Raw genomic sequence first — 18,252 nt, forward strand, 5'->3', positions numbered from 1 at the left:
GATTTACAGGAAAACACAAAATACAAAAAGATTAAAACACTCATATATTACCATGAAACAGAAAGCATCTCAGGTCAGGGCTAGGTTGATACCTGGAGACAAAGCTTGGCATAAAATAAAATTATCAAAATAATAGCATGCAATTTCAAGCACTAGACAAGCAATGCTATGGCTTCAAATTGTCAGGCTGACATCTGAGACTAATTCAATACAACTTATTACTAAGTAGCCCTAGAAATTTTAGTTACCAAGAGTCTCAGAGATCAGATAGAGCACTGGTAGGACAAACTTTGTAACCAATTTTATAACTCTAGAAACTCATGATTAAACTAAACCATTACTTTTAAACCAGTTTTAATGTGTCATAGTTATTTTAACTCTTTCTAGGTCAAATATTCTAATCCAATGCAGATACAAATATGTACATTAACATAACAGCATAAGACCTATAAACAATCAATTTTTATAAAACATGATAAAACCTTCTTTGGCTTAATTTCAATAGTTCTTGTACCTTAATTATTTAAAATCATGAGCTTTCTACACCAGATACTTTTTAACAATTCCACAAAAATACAAACATGCTTTCAGACACAGAAAAAGCCCTTTGGATTTTTTTTTAACCAAACTTTGATATCAGCATAAGAAAATATTTGAATTGTTGTGTGAGCACAAAAAGGATGGCAACAATCTATCTTTCCCACCGCCAGCGTTCTGTAGTTTCCCCCACTCCAGGGAGGTAGATGGAGATGGGCAGGAAAAGGAAGGAAACCTTATGGCCAGGCTGCTTGATCTTAGTTGCAGTTTATTCCAATCCTCTCTCCACTCTCGTACCAAAGACTAGCCTGCCTAGAGCTGGGAATCTGCAACCCAAAGATCAGGCCTGGCTAGCACCTGAGATCTCCGTATCTAAGACCTGCTAGGTTCTGTGAGAAAAGGGAAACTGCCTCTTACAAATTTTTCATAAAAGTTAGCTGAGGCTTGTAAGACAAGTTCTTGCTTTCTCTGAACTCTTATTTCACTTTAGTTTCAGGCTCTAGTTCCATAGCTCTTCTAGACAGTACAAGATTCTTAAGTTCAAAAAGGATTTCAACTGTTAATAATATAATCATCAATGTTCTTCTAACAAGAAATTTAGATTGAGAATTCTGCTTTCTCTGTAGGCTCAACCTTCTGATAAGGATTAACCCTTGTCTAACAGGTTCCTAAAACAACTGCATTTCTTAAATCACTGGGTTGCATTTCACTAACTTCTCTAAAATTTTTACTTCTGATTTCAGCCTGGTTCCAACACTCAAGTGTTCCACACAGACACACAGACAGACAGACAGTCAGACACAGACAGACGGACACAGACAGACAGACAGTGAACTGACGAAAACACCACATGTACATGTGCACATATCTGTAGTTGATTGATCAATCTGACCCTTCAAAAAAATGGCAGGGAGAAACTGATGGACTGAGAAAGGAAGGGACAGTTCCCAGGGCGGCTGATTGGGAACTCTGCTCCTCATTTCCCAGCCTAACTAGTCAGTCTCCCACTTGTTAAAAATGGGTCAAGAAAGCGCTTTTGTTGATATAAGCCGGCAAAATAAACTATGACAAAGATGTTACCATATTTTCGCCAAGGCTAATTCTGAGGCAGGGAACTAGTACCTTCCTATCAGACATGGGGATAGGCTTCTTTGTTTCTGGTATCAAACAGTTAATCATAAGATCTCACATTTTCCTGCCTCCTCTGCTTTGATACTCTCCTATTTCTTTTGTTACCTGCAAAGATCTGACTGCAAAATGATCTGGTAATGCAAACTGCCATTCACTGGCTATCTTTCCCCAATATACTCAGGCCACATGGTGTTACAGAGGTCAATAAGATCTCCTTATCTAAAACCACCTAGTTGGAAGCTCCTCAGATGATTTCCTAATTGCAAGCAATAATCTATGAAAAGGGATGGTTCCTTGGCAAAACTTTTCTCCAGGTCTATCACTTTTGCCTCTCCTAAGGGGACTCTAACCTCCCTTAAATTGGCCTTTATTCAGAGGCTCATCTCCACCTGGGTGGGCCTGGCTTTGGGCAGACCCACAGCTGTGTGCCTGAGCCGAAGGTAGTGCTGTGGTCTTAAAAACTCTGCTCCTTAAAAAAACAGTTCTGCCTTCTCTCAGCTTGCTACATCTTCCCTGCTTTTGCTGGCTTGCTGCTTTTCTTAGGCTTCTTACCTGCCTTTTACCCCTTTTTTTTTCTTTCTGCCTTACATCTGGACTGCCTTCATTCGCATTTGAATTGACCTCTAGCTGAGACTGGGTGGGGAAAAGGATTTTCTGCCTGTAAATTGATCTGCCTTAGTTTCCCAGAATCTTCTCACTAGTGGGCTTTCCTCCCATCCCCCCATAGTGGATGGTGACGCAAGACAGACAAAGGAGGGGTGCCTCTTTGCAGAGACTATTCAGATGCTTGCCTGGAGGAGAACTTCACAGCAGATCTTCCACAGATTACCTCCTTTATCTGAGCCACAAGGTTTGGAGAGAAGGAACCTTGTGGGGGCCAATCCACACCGCAGGAAGGTCATTCTGATGAACAAAAAGTGTTAAATTTACCTTTCTTGATCATCAAGCCCAGATCCTGAGCTTTCCTGTGGATCTCAGAGAAGTGATCAATTCTGACCCGTATTAAACAATCTTAATAAACAGAATCAGGAGAAAGATAATAAATACACACACTATGGATACACGCACAGATCACACTTAGGCACTCGCTCGGACCGGTCCACTCTTTCACACGGGTGTGCACCACACTCACCAGTCACCCTGGGACTCCCAAATATGCCCAAAGGGCATGCACATGATTTTTCACCTCCAGAGGGTTTAGTTCTTCCAAGTGAAGAGATTGGAAGTAGGGAAAGGCCAGTGCTGGCCCGGGAGTGGCAATAGAGAGTTCGGGGTTCAGAGGCACAGGAGGAGCAGAGTAAGTGGGGGCCCCTTCTCCCCCCGGCCTGGCACTCCTGCCTAAGGCTCCTGGTCCGGGTACCCCCGGGGAGCAGGCTCGTAGATGACTCCCTTGACCTGGAAGATAAGCGGCAAGTGGAACGATCCCTCTGGGGGCCAACCAATCTGGAACGTCGGCCATCCTGCAGAGCAAAAAGTCTGCCATTTAGGCTTTTTAACAATCAGAAAAGGATTCTGAGCACGAGAGCAGACCTCTGACCAGTGGGAGAGAGTGAGTGAGAGGAGTGGACGGAGATTGTCCCATGGTTCCAAAGACGGTGTCTCGGTAGAGAAAAAGGACGAGCGTGATCCAACCTACAAAAAAAGAATGACGCAAGCGCAAGGCCTTTTGGAGAGGAAAGAAGAATAGAGAAGTAATAGAGCGGCCGATGATTCCTGACACACCAGATGTAGCCTCTCCGAGGCTACCACAAAAGAGGCCTCCAGGCGTCCCTGGCCCTCATCCACCTCCGGGGCGTCCCCCAGGGCTGCGGCCCGTGTCTATTCCCGACACGTCTGTCAGACACAAGGCTCGCACACACAACAGTGTGCTGCACACCACTGTCACTGTGCTTGCACACCACTGTGCTTGTGTCACCGATCGGTAACTACAGTAAAACGGTACCGGAGAAAAAAAGAGAAAGAAAGAGGCGCCTTAACTTACCCCGCGGGTCAATCCGGCGTCCCTGGGTCAGGGTCCTCGGTGATCTCGGTGGGACCTCCAAATGTTGGGATCGGGAGTTCCCTAGCCCTGGGAGGCGCGGAGAGACCAGATAGACACAATTCCTGCAGGAGTAAAAACGGGGTTTATTTAGACCAGCATGCTGGGGCTCCGCAGCATACCCCAAAGCGGGCAGTGGCTGAGAGCCCCGAACTTCTTCAAAGGGGATCTTATATAGGCCTTCACTGGCCGTTACAGCAAAGCCCGCGCATTTCATAGCCAATAGATTTGTAACAACATATACTTTCTTAACCAATCCATTTAAAAGTACCTCACTCCTTAGCCTATAGATTCAAAGATCAGCATTTACGTACATTGTACATCGATTGTCAGCACAAGCAAGGTTATAGCTGGAATCATTAAGCCTTAGGTAATCTCCCTTGACCATCCTCATTTTGAGTTACCCAAGTCTGCAGGGTGCTTTAGTGAGACAATACATTCCAGGAAAGGGCATTTTCCCCCAACCACCCGCATCCTGAGTTATCCTTTACTCAAATCTGCAGGGTGCTTTACTGAGACAATACATTTCAGGGACAGTTCCAAGTTCCCTCTCCCCCAGGTGCAAAGCAGCCAAGCAGTTTTACAGAAAGCAATGTTGCAAGTTAGCTAAAGTACACAAAAATTTGATGCCCTAATATGGATTCTTTCAACTGTAGGAAAAGTTACTAAGCTTTCAGGTTTAAGTCTCGGTTAAGTTTTTAGATCCCAGTATGCAAATAAGTCCTTGCCTTAGACAAACCAGTGGGACCTTGAGGCTAGTACCCAGGAAAACATCAGGACCTTGGGTACTGGTAAAGATTTAACCTGCATGTACTTAAGAAAGGGCCTTAGCATTAAACTTCCTTTTATTTCTCTTCCTATAAGTGTAATCCATAATGCAAAAGCATACTGTCTCTCAGTTCATTCCAACAAGTCTCAGAGAATTTGGTCAACAGGTAAGCCCTGAGCTCCAGGTGCCCTGCTGGGAACTTCTTTATCCTCTAGACTCTTTGATATTAGTTAAAACTTACTGAGGTAACCACATTCTTTAGAACATCAATCTCTGGAAAGGTTCAATTCTGGTCCTTCTCTTTACATTAAAGTAGTAACTATTCCAAGGTTCCTAAGTTGAATCAGTGATGCTTGAGTAAAGAGCTGTATAGGTTCCTCACATGAGAAGTCTGAAAACTGACTCAGACAATTCTTTGCCAATGAAGACAGAGAAATCAGACTCTAACCCTAATCACAAAGGCAAAGAGAATATCAATCCCTACTTCTGGAAATCAAAATATCACTTCAAGCACACTGGTTAAATATATGATCTGTAACATCATCTTTATACTTGTAATAATTTCTATGTTTTCAATTTAGTTATATTCAGGCATAAGGAACACTATCTTTGTGGAGTTCAATATCTTACTCCCACTTTTCTACAGCAGTTTTTTATATACCTTAACAGTTTCCCTTTAACCAAGTTTGTCTCTCCAGAGTGTAAGAACTCTATTGGAGTGTTTCAAATTGACATGACCTCAACAAACTTCTTCACTGCTGCCCCTTGACAGGAAAAAGGATTTATGTTCTGGTTGTCCGGACATGCAAAAATGCATTCTGTTTTTCAAGAAGTAAGTAACTTAACAAGAGGCACATTTGCTCCAAATCCCTAAAAGCATTTAGTCACTCCCTCTGGAAACTAAAAAAGGAGCAATAGATGATCTATATAATCTAATTGGTCCAATTGGCCATTTTAAATTCCTATGGTATGCAATGTACCCATAGAGTAGAAAATAACTAAGGACAAGAATAATTAAAATATGAAACATACATATTGCTGAGTCATATGAGAGCTTAATTCGTAGTTCTTCTGCAATTTCACTTCTTGTTATTGATTCCATGATCCCAAAAACTATATTTAGAAAATATAGAAAAGATAGATTTTCACTTCTGTGTTCATTGAAGCACAGAAATAAACCAAGTTTCCAAGAACAGATACCTGAATAAAGAAACTATAATCCATAAACACAATGAAATATTACTCAGTAAAAAGAAAAGATAAAATCCTGCAATTTTCTGTTATGTGAATGGATCTGGAGAGTATCATGCTGAATGAAGTTATTCAGTAGTGGGACATATACAGAACAGTCTCTCAGATATGTGAATATTACAAGTGCCCAAAGGCAACAGAAACTTAGACCTGGTATTTAATGGGCAGTTAATCATAGGGGTGGGATGAGGAAGCAATTGAAATTAGAGGGTCACTGGGACAATGGTGTTGGGAAATGGAAATTCTGGGGGAGGAAGGTGTGAGGTGTTATTGTATGCATGAGCCTCATCAACAGCATTGTAAAACACCACAGTGATGCCTACCATAAAATTTAAAAAATACATAGAACTCTAGCATTTTTAATAAAACACTTTTCTTGTTTCAATATTCTCTCATCCAACCCCTCAGTTCATTTCATGAGTGAAGATGTCATATTTAAATATATGAATGAAAATGCTATTTTGATTATAGAGCTTAAGACTAGAATGATGTAACTCAATGAAATTAAGTTTTTGTATATAAAATATAGATATGAAACAATGCTTCTTCCCAATTCTAGTCTCTCAAAATCCAATATAGGGTCCCCAGTGAAATTAAAATTCAACTACAAAAACTCCAAGACACACTCTGCTCAGAATGACAACAAATAAAGACAGAATATTGAAAGCTGCAAGGATGTAGGATTTCTCCTATATCCTTTTGATATAGACAGGGAAGGGCCCATGGCAATGGAATTCCCAGGAAATAACAAAACCAACAGGACCAAGACTACAAACACAGGAACCAAGGCTGATGATACCCTCACCTGGAGCCAAACAATAGACCTAGATAAGGCTGGACCCCCTTTGAGAGAAACTCCAACAGGAATAAATATCTAGGAAGTGAATTTCTAAGAGGTTCAATGACCATTCCCAACTCTACCCCCTTGGAAATCTCCCTAGCAATGGACTTTTACCTAGGTAGAAGCCCAACATGGGGGCAGGCTGGAGGAACCCTATGAAAACCACCTTGAACAAAGGAAGGGTGAGTGTATTCTGCCAGAGTCCATGTGCTGCTTATGTCCACGTGTTCAAGCACATGTAACCCTCGAGCACATGTGTTGCCCATATCTCCCCTCTTGAGATGTGTACTGGGGCTCTCTTTATCTTTGGGGAAACCCACATTGTCTTTTGAGCATATTACTCTCTCTAACATTCTTCTCTCCTTTCCTTTTCTCAAAGCTCTTCAAATAAAATCAGCTTTTACTTCACTGTTGTCTACTGAAATTCTTTTCTGCAAGAAAGACAAATAAACCAGTAACTCTGAGTAAGGCTAGAACTGACTTTCCTTTCCTGCAAAGAGTGAATCCTCTCTTCAGCCTGAGTTCGTGGCTCCCCAAGAAACTGGGTGGTGGGGATCAACTCCCATACAAGAAGACAAAGTGGTGTCAGGTGTGGCTTGACAGCCACCTGGTCGGACTGGCAGGACTGGCCCATGCTGCACAGGGACTCATCACAGACCTTATTAATCCTGGTCTTCCCAGCCAGTTGAGGGTGTCAGAGGCAGATTGTGAGAAAGTGACCTCTCTCTTCTCTGCCTCACATAAGCTCTCTATGGGGACTCACCAACTTAGCTTTATGAACATATAAAATGTTACTGCCCTATATTGTTGCCATCTCTTGAGGGGTATTTGGTGTTTTCAATGTTCTAGATTTTGCCATTTAAAAAAATACGTCACTCTTTTAATTTTCATGTCCTTTTCTTGTTTTTTGTTTTAGGATTACATTTGGCTATGTTAAGGATTTATTCCTCCTCTGTGCTCAGGGATCACTGCTGGCAGAGTTCAGGGAACCTCATGTGGTGCGAGAAACAGCTGGAGTATCTCTCTTAGTTTCCATTTCCTTAATGACATACTAAGCAAAACATCTAAAAATATGTTTATTTCCTATTTACATATCTGCTTGGTAAAGGCCTTCCCATTGATCATCGATTTGTTCGAGCGGGCCCAGTAACGTCTCCATTGGAGACTTTGTTGTTACTGTGTCTGGCATATTGAATACGTCACGGGGAGCTTGCCAGGCTCTGCTGTGCGGGTGAGATACTCTCGGTAGCTTGCCGGGCTCTCCGAGAGGAGCGGAGGAATCAAACTCGGGTCGGCCATGTTGGCTGAGTGCAAGGCAAACACCCTACCCGCTGTGCTATCGCTCCTGTCTTGGTAAGTTCACCCTTAATATTTTTGGCACATACACTAATTAAAATTGTTGAATTTCAGAATTCTGTTTTTTCTGGAAAATTCCTATCAGGTGTTTTTCTTGCATTATTTCTCCAGTTAATGATTTATATTTTATTTTTTAAATACAGAAAAAATTTACAGAATATGAAATATTAATTTTTGTGAAAGAGTACATACAGATTCTTCCAATCCATGAATAAGTGATATTTTTGCATTTCCTGTGACTTCTTTTTCATTTAAAGTTTTCTATCCCCCAAATTTTCTAGCTTTCATTTTTCACAAAAGATTATTTAATAATGTACCATGAATTATTCATAGTTGAGTTTTTCATATACAATATTGCATAACCAATTCCACCACCAGGTTTATTTTTATTTATTTATTTTTTGCTTTCGGGTAACACCCAGCGATGCTCAGGGGTTACTCCTGGCTCTGCACTCAGAAATCACTCCTTGGCGGTGCTCAGAGGACCATATGGGATGCTGGGAATTGAACCCAAGTTGGCCATGTGCAAGGCAAATGCCCTACCCGCTGTGCTATCGCTCCAGCTCCCCCACCACCAGGTTTAAAGTGGAGGGGATGCCTAGGTCACTTTTGGCTTATCTTTTCTTTTTACTTTTTCCTCACTCTTTTTGTCTTTCACAGAGCAGACATTTTTATTTTTTATTATGTTTAGCTTATTTTCCCCATGGATTGTTTCTTCAAGATTGTATCTAAAAATGTATCATCCCATCAAAGTGCATCTCAGTTTTCTCTTGTATTATTTTATGGAATTTTTCTAGCATGACTTCTAGTAGCACTATAGCACCGTAGCACAGTCGTCCTGTTGTTCATTCATTTGTTCGAGTGGCACCAGTAATTGTGAGACTTGTTGTTACTGTTTATGGCATATCAAATACAACACAGGTAGCTTGCCAGGCTCTGCCATGTGGGCAGGATACTCTCGGCAGCTTGCTGGGCTCTCTGAGAGGAACGGAAGAATCAAACCACAGTTGGACGCGTGCAAGGCAAATGCTCTACCTGCGTGCTATCACCCCAGCCCAAAATAATTTTCAATGAATTACTTTAGCTTCGGGCTGGAGCGATAGCACAGCGGATAGGGCATTTGCCTTGCATGCAGCCAACATGGCTGACCTGAGTTCGATTCTTCCGCCCCTCTTGGAGAGCCCGGCAAGCAACTGAGAGTATCTCGCCCCCATGGCAGAGCCTGGCAAGCTACCCATGACGTACTCGATATGCCAAACACAGTAACAACAAAGTCTCATGATGGAGACATTACTGGGCCCGCTCGAGCAAATCAGTGAACAACGGGAGAACGATGACAATGACAATACTTTAGCTTTGAATTACTTTACAATGTATCAACAAATTACTTAGTTAATCTTTATTTTTGAAAGATATTATCAGTTAGGCTTTTTCTACTCTAGTAAAACCTGTGTTCTCTCGTAATTTGTATCTATCTGATCTCACATTTCTTTCAATAGAAGAAATTTTACCTAAATTTCTTCCAATAGAAACTATTTTGCTTCAATTTTTATAAAAGGTATTGTCAGTGAATAGGAAATTCTGTGTTTAAGAGCATTTGTATTAACACAGTGTTTTAAAATTGTTTTTACCACTCTTCAGTTCCTTCTCCGAAGCATAACCCCTTCTCTGCTTTATTCTTTATTTATTTTTTAAAATTTTATAAGTGCACCATAAGTTACAGTTGTAGACTCACAAATTTTTGTGCTTGGGTTTCAGTTATACAATGATAGAGTACCCATCCTTCCACCAGTGCCTATTCTCCACCACCACTGATCCCAGTATCCCTCCCACCCCCCACCCCCCCATCCCACCCTGTCTCTGTGGCAGGTCATTCCTTTTTGTTCTCTTTCTCCTTTTGGGTGCTGTGGTTTGCAAAAGAGGTATTGAGTGGGAATCATGTTCGGTCTATAGTCTACTTTCAGCATGCATCTCCCATCCTGGGAGGATCCTCCCAAGACCCTTTACATGGTGCTCCCTTATCTATCTGAGCTGCTTACTCCCCTAGAGTGAGCAGCTGGCCTCCAAGAAATGTAGTAAACCTCCTAGTACTTATCTCGGCTATTCTTGGGTGTTAGTCTCATATTTTGTTACTTTATATTCCCCATATGAATGTGATCTTTCTATGTCTGTCCCTCTCTTTCTGACTTATATTGCTTAGCATGATACTTTCCACCTAGTACCACATGTATGTAAATTTCATGACTTCATCCTTTCTAACAGCTACGTAGTACTCCATGTGTAGATGTACCAAAGTTTCTTTAACCAGTCATCTGTTCTCGGGCACTCAGTTTTTCCAAATTCTAGCTATTGTAAACAGTGCTGCAATGAACAAACAAGTGCAGATGTCATTTTGACTATACGTTTTTGCCTCTCTGGGTATATTTCTAGGAGTGGTATTGCTGGGTCAAATGGGAGCTCAATTTCTACTTTTTTGAGGATTGTCCGTAAGTTTTCCGAAAGGGTTGAACCAGTCAGGATTCCCACCAGCAATGAGGGAAGGTCCCTTTCTTGCCATATCCATGCCAACACTGGTTGCTTTTGTTCTTTTGGATGTGGGCCAGTCTCTGTGGTGTGAAACGATATCTAATTGTTGTTTTGATCTGCATCTCCCTGAAGATTAATGATGTGGAGCATTTTTTCATGTGCCTTTTAGCCATTCAGATTTCTTTCAGAAAGTTTCTGTTCATTTCGTTACCCCATTTTTTGTTGGGGTTGGACGTTTTCTTCTTGTGGAGTTCAAACAGTACTTTGTATATCCTCAATATCAACCCCTTGTCAGATGTGTATTGGGCAAATATCCTTTCCCATTCTGTAGATTGTCTTTGTATTTTGGTCACTGTTTCTTTTGAGGTGCAGAAGCTTCTTAGGTTGAGATAATCCCTTTTGTCTATCTCCGTTTTCACTTGCTTGGCCGGTAGTGTGACATCTTTGAAGATACCATTAGCTTCAATGTCATGGAGGGTTTTGCCAACTTTGTCTTCAATGTACCTTATGGTTTCTGGTCTGATGTTGAGGTCTTTAATCCATTTTGATCTTACTTTTGTACACGGTGTTAGGCAGAGTTCTGACCCCATTTTTTTTTGCATGTAGCTGTCCAGTTTTGCCAGCACAACTTAATAAAGAGGCTTTCCTTGCTCCACTTTACTTTTCTTGTCCCCTTATCAAAGATTAAATTATCATATTCTTGCAGCTCTGCGTTTGTTTCAGTACCATGCTGTTTTAATTATTACTACTTTGTAGTAGAGTTTGAAGTTAGGGAGGTTGATTTCTCCCATTTTTTCCCCCACAGAATTGCTTTATCTATTTGTGGGGGCTTATTGTTCCATATGAATTTCAGGAGGGTTTGCTCCATTTCTTTGGAGAATGTCATGGGGATCACATTGAATTTCTACAGTGCTTTGGGGATTATTGCCATTTTGACAATGTTAATTCTCCCGATCCATGAACAGGGGATATCTTTCCATTTCCTTGTGTCCTCTTTTATTTAATAAAGTAGCGTTTTGTAGTTTTCTTTGTACAGGTCCTTTACTTTCTTAGTTAAGCTAATTCCTAGGTAGTTGATTTTCTGGGGCACAATTGTGAACGGGGTTGTTTTCTTCATGTCATTTTTTTCTCTGTCTCTATTTGTGTATAGGAATGCCATGGACTTTTGGGTATTGATTCCTGTAACTTTAATGTACAAGTCTATTGTTTCTAGGAGTTTCTTTGTAGAGGTTTTAGGGTTCTCTAAGTATCGTATCATATCATCTGTGAATAGTGAGAGCTTGATTTCTTCCTTTCATCCCTGGATGCCCTTAGTATCTTTTTTCTTGCCTAATCGCTATTGCAAGTACTTCCAGTGCTATATTGAACAGTAGTGGAGAGAGTGGGCATCCTTGTCTTGTCCCTGATCTCAGGGGAAGGCTGTCAGTTTTTCTCCATGATTTCATCCAGAATAATGTTTGCTTGTAGGCTTGTGGTAGATGACTTTAACTATATTAAGGAATGTACCTTCTATCCACGTTTTGGCGAGGGTTTTCATCATAAAAGGGTGCTGGATCTTGTCAAATGCTTTTTCTGCATCTATTGATATGATCTATGATTTTTATATTTTCTTTTGTTGATATGATGGAATATATTGATTGATTTCTGAATGTTAAACCATCCTTGCATCCCCAGGATGAATCCCACTTGGTCATGGTGTATAATCATTTTGATGAGTTGTTGAATTCTATTTGCCAGTATTTTGTTGAGAATCTTCACATCCATGTTCGTCAGCGATATCAGTCTGTAGTTTTCTTTTCTTGTGGTGTCTTTGATTCCTTTTGGTATTAGAGAGATATGGGCATCATAGAAACTGGGAAAGTTTCTTTTTTTTCCAATTTCCTGGAAAAGTTTGAGAAGGACTCGCAGTAGGTCCTCTTTAAATGTTTGAAAAAATTCGCTAGTCAATCCATCTGTACCTGGGCTTTTGTTTTTGGGAAGACTTTTGATTATGGTTTCAATTTCCTTGATGTTAATAGGTCTATTCAGGTACTCTAGATCTCTTCATTCAGCCTTGGGAGATTATAGGAATCCAGGAATTTATCCATTTCTTCTAGGTTCTCTTGTTTTGTGGCATACAGACTTTCAAAGTAGTCTCTGATGATCTTTTGAATTTCTTTAGTTTCTGTTGCCATATCCCCATTCTCATTTCTGACTCTATTTATTAGGGTTCTCTCTGTGTTTCTTTGTGAGTGTTGCTAGTGGTTTATCTATCTTATTTATTTTCTAGAAGAACCAGCTCTTGGTTTCATTGATCTTTCAGATTGTTTCTCTGGTTTCCATGTCGTTGATTTCTGCTCTAAGTTTTATGATTTCTTTCCTTCTACCTGATTTGGGCTCCTTCTGTTGATCCTTTTCTAAAATCTTGTGCTGTGAAGTCATGTTGTTTATGTGGGCACTTTCTTCCTTGCTGAGTAATGCTTGCAGAGCTATAAGTTTTCCCCTTAACATGGGTTTAGCTGCATCCCATAGGTTCTTGTAGCTTGTGCCTTCATTCTCATTTGTTTCCATGTATCTTTTGATTTCATCCTTGACTTCCTTGCTGACCCACTCATTGTTCAACATTGAGTTGTTTAATTTCGAGGTGTTTGATTTGGTTCTCGGTGTCTGTGTGTGATTCACTTCTATTCTCCGTGCATCGTGGTCAGAAAAGTTTGTTGATACTATTTCTATCTTCCTGATTCTATTGAGGTATGTTTTGTGACCTAGCACATAATATATTTTGGAAAATGTTTCATGCACACTAGAGAAGAATGTGTATTTTTTTCTTTTTGGCATGTAAAGCCATGTATAGGTCTATTAGCCCTCTCTCTTCTATTTCTTCCTTCAAAGCCAATGCTTCCTTGCTGAGTTTTGTTCTTCTTGATCTATCCAGAGGTGATAAGGCAATGTGAAGTCTCCAGCTACTATTGTGTTGCTGGCAATGTCCTCCTTAAAATCTGTTAGCGGTTTTTTTTTTTTAATATTTAGCTGTTCCCTTATTAGGTGAGTATACATTTAAGAGTGCGATTTCTTCCTGTTGTACATATTCCTTGATGAAGAGAAAATTGCCTTCGCTGTTCCTTCTAATCTTTATTAACCTGAAATTTAGGTTGTCGGATATTAGTATGGCCACTTCAGCTTTTTTGAGAGAGCTGTTTGCTTGCAGGATTGTTTTCCATCCTTTAACTTTGAGTCTTTAAATAGGATTGGCAGAACACTAGATGTAGGACAACCATGCAAGCAAGCTGGGTTTCTCAAAGGATTCAGCACCATCGATCATATCCACACGATAACCAAGCTCATTGAAGTTTCTCCGTAGTTCAAGATGCCGCTCTGCCTAACGTTCATTGATTTAAAGAAGGTCTTTGATTCTGTTGAGACAGAAGTGGTCATTGAAGCCCTAGCCAATCAGGGCATTCAAGCTCAATACATCAAGATCCTCCATGAGCTGTACTACGAATTCACTACCAGGATCTCACCATTCTACAAAGAAATAATCATTGATGTCAAGAGAGGGGTTCAGCAGGGTGATACCATTTCACCAAAACTCTTCAGTGCCACTCTCAAGAACATCATGTGATGACTGGAATGGGAAAGAATGGGAGTGAAGATAGATGTTCGGCAACTACACCACATCCGCTCTGCTGATGACATTGTTTTAATAACACCAAACATCAGCCAAGCAGCACAAATGCTGGCCGACTTCGATCATGAGTGTGGAAAGGCCGGACTATAGCTGAATCTTACGAAGACAATGTTTATGAGAAACAGCCTCCTTCCTGATGCCCCATTTCTCTCAAGGGAACGACCATCTCAGGATGCAACAGCTATTTTTACCTAGGTCGAGGAGTCAACATGACAAATGACCTGGCACCCGAGATGTGCAGGAGGAAGAGAGCGGCTTGGAACGCCTTCAAGAGCATCGAAGAAATAGCTAAAAGGACAAAGAACCTCCGGCTCAGGGCACATCTCTTTGACTCCACTGTTCTTCCTGCATTAACGTACGCCTCAGAGGCCTGGGCCCTATGCAAACAGGATGAGAATGCTATTCGGGTCTCCCAAAGAGGAATTGAAAGTGCTATGCTTGGAATATCACGTTTCATTCAAATGAGAGAAAGAATCTGGAGTTCCGATATCTGTCGAGGATCAAGAATCAGAGATGCTGTCTCGTTTGCCAAGGTGTCAAAAATCAGATGGGCTGGTCACGTAATGAGATTTAAAGACGACTGCTGAACTAGAGCTGTTACTGACTGGATTCCACGGGATGTCAAAAGACCTTGTGGCCGCCCACCTACCAGATTGTCAGACTTCTTCATCAAGATCATGAATGATCGGTTTGAGGCTCTTCGTGTTCCTATAGCGAACAGATGCCATTGGGCTACACTAGCACACAACAGGGACAAATGGAGACTTTACTGGTGCCCGCTCGAGCAAATCGATGATTAACGGGAAATCAAGCGATCACGTGATCAAGAACTTTGAGTCTTTGTTTTCTCTGACTGTTGAGATGACAGCCCTGAGATTTTAGAAGGCTCTCCATACTCATTTTCTTAATGATTGGACGCTCTTTCAGGGTCAGGGGAATGAGACCTATTATTGTTTCTGGTTTTGGCATATCGAATATGCCATGGGTAGCTTGTCAGGCTCCGCTGTGCAGGTGGGATACTCTCAGTAGCTTGCCGGGTTCTTTGAGATATATATATTCTCTCTCTGATTTGTTGCCTACCATCTTAACCCCATCAAATATGGTGTGGTAATTATGGAAAATTGGTAAGAAGTGTCTTATGATGTCTTTGCGGCTGCACGATCCAGGAATATGATCACTTGTGTGAGACTTGACTGGAGCGTTTGGAAAGTGACCTGAAGTGCTTATAAATATAAATAAATTAATATAATTTATTTATATATAAATACATTAGATATAAATTAAAATTATTTTATGACTCAAATTTTTTTCCTTCTTTATGCTAACTATGGCTTAAACCTTTTTCTACTTGCAACTCCTTATTGCATGAGAATTGCAGCATAGTCACGCTCTGACAGAAACACATGGTATTCATTATACATTTGATTTTAAATTACTTTTGGTTGTTGGACATTAAGAAATCTTTTGTAATTTTTTAACCCCAGATTTATTTTAATCCCCACCCCTTGCATTTATTTTCTTAACTCATATGAGGTTGTGACCCTCAGTTTAAGAAGCAAGATGCTAAAATGTGCCAAAGTTTTCAAATATGTTGAGAGAGATTGATTGACATACTGTAACCACAGACCCAGACCTCTCTGTTTCACCTTTCTGATTGCAATTTATTTCCTTGAAGTTATTAATAAACATTGATTCTAATTTTGAGCTTGATTTGATAATTTGGTTCTTTTTCGTCAATTATGTTGTAAGTTTCCTTCATAAATTTATTGGCCCATCATGCCCTAATTTATAGATTGGGCACTGAATATCTTTAGGTTCTTTTTCATACTGTATGTGGTATATAATTCAGCATCTGCACTACATTGTGAATGATCATATGTGTTTGTTACACATAACACAATGTGAATGATCACGTGTTCATGAGTTGGCTTGCTGCATGCTTAACTTCAAAAGAAATAATTAGATAATAGAAACCTTTATATTATTAATCCTCCTTGGAATTTTATAAGAATTGAAAAAAATGCTAGAGTAAGAAGAATGATTGTGGACAGAGTGATATTATATGGGTTAAGACTCTTGCCATGCATGAGACACAGCCCAGTTCAATCTACTGCACCGCATATCATTCTCCAAGCATTGTCAAGATTGTCTCATGAGTACAGAGGCTGGAGTAAACCCTGGGCACTGTAAGGTGGGGCCCCAAAACCAAAAAAAGAAATTTTGAAAAAAATATTTGAAAAAGAAGAAATATTGTTTAAAACATAAAATTGATGGAGAAGATAGATATGTATGATATGGTTACATGCAGTCATGAGGTAGAGCTGTTGTTATAAATTCACTCTGTAATTTGAACAATAGAACTGTTATATGCTTAATATTTATGTGCAAAAATTCACCCTCTTTTAAAGAACACTTCCCATTCTTGAGCACTGTGAGCACTAACCAGTAACTGCCTTAAATAATTTTAGAAAAAAATTATATAACAATTAAGAGAACTATTGAGAATATAAAGCAACTTAAAGGGAAAAAATAAATATCATCGATATTATAATGTCAACTAATTTGTGATTTTAAGTAATAACAAGCAATTTCTTTGGACTGCAGTGAATGAATCTTTTACTTTGCCAATATTATAGTATTTGTTGAATCTAGTTTTACTAGAAAGCGGGAATTAGTTCAGAAATGGATGGTCCTTTCATTAAATCATTATTTACAAAACAGGCAATGGCCCATATGTTCGTTGCTGGTCTGGAAGGAGATATGCTCAATATCTGCAGAATGGACAATTTATGCATTTAAAGCAGCATGGGATAGAGTTATTCTTAGAGAAATTGTCCTGGGAACGTTAGGGAATGATTTTACAGAGGCAAAGAAGAATTTCTAAAGCCCACTGCTCTTCTGTTATGATAGGAACACACTGCTCTGGAGCAGGCTTGTGCCTGAGCAGACAGGCTTTCCTGGGTAGTACAAAATGTCATGTTTGTCAAAGTGCCAAAAATTCTAAATAAATGTTAAATGTCAATGGGGGAAAATAATCCAAGTTTGTACACTCTTTTTAAGTCCACTCTCCCAGAGTTCAGTATCTTATGTGTCTTGTTAATCTTTGGGGTGTGGTTAAATTCAGTTCATGAAGGTGAGACCTTTCAGACCTCTTGGGCAAAGGAAGTATGAATGGTTCATAGGACTTCACCATGGACTGGATTATTTAAAAAAAAAATTAAAAGGAAATCATGCAGTAGGGTCCACAGGGAAAGTTTCAGTAATACTATCTAAAAGCCTGGGGTCATCTAGAGTTTTTTTTGTGTGTGCAATAGAGTAGTCAAAACCAGAGAGACTAGCAGAGATTTTCTTTCAAAAGAATTAGCAACTCAAAAGGTCAGTAGGTTCAAATGTTACCCGCTGAGTAACTAGGAAGAAAATTCTGAGGTAGCTATCTTGTTAGAAATGCTTAATTAAATGTTTTAGACTGCAGTGGAAACATACTTTCAGTATCTTTCTGAAGACTTTTCTTCTATAAAAAAATGTTTTTCTTATAAATGTTAATATTCGTCTTTATTCTACTTACTTGGTTATTCTCACAGATCAGATTTTCTATAGAAAAGTAAAGTAGATGAGATTTGATTCTTTTAGCAATAGACTGTCACTGTTCATAGATGCAAACAGATAGTCTGGCATTGATTAAACATAATTGATCTGCATTTCTATATATTGTGTAGAACAAAAAGCTTTAGATAAGTCCAAAGGAAAAATGTCAATATAAGTGGAGTGAAAAATCAGAAGCAAGGGGAGAAGTGGCAGATGAAAGAGTTACTATTTGAAGACAAGCTACGCAGGCAGATCCTGGCGGGACTTGGTAAAGCAGAGCGAGAAACACTTTCTCCCATTCTACCTCTGCCACCTCAGGATCAGCCGGGAAATCTAGGACTGAAAAAATCTGTGATGAGCCCCTGCAAGGCACTGTTAGGGCGCAGATCGTGATCTCCCTTTAACGACAAAGAGACTCCAGAGACTGCAAACAGCAAGCAAGGTTTATTGTAAGACTGGCTAGCCAGGGTCAAGCCGCCTACACAGACACGCAAGTCAGTTAGGTGAGGCAAGACCCCGAACTTCTTCAAAGGGGATCTTATATAGGCCTT

Source organism: Sorex fumeus, unplaced genomic scaffold, assembly GCF_029834395.1.
Source record: "Sorex fumeus unplaced genomic scaffold, SorFum_2.1 ptg000128l, whole genome shotgun sequence".
Taxonomy (NCBI): Eukaryota; Metazoa; Chordata; class Mammalia; order Eulipotyphla; family Soricidae; genus Sorex; species Sorex fumeus.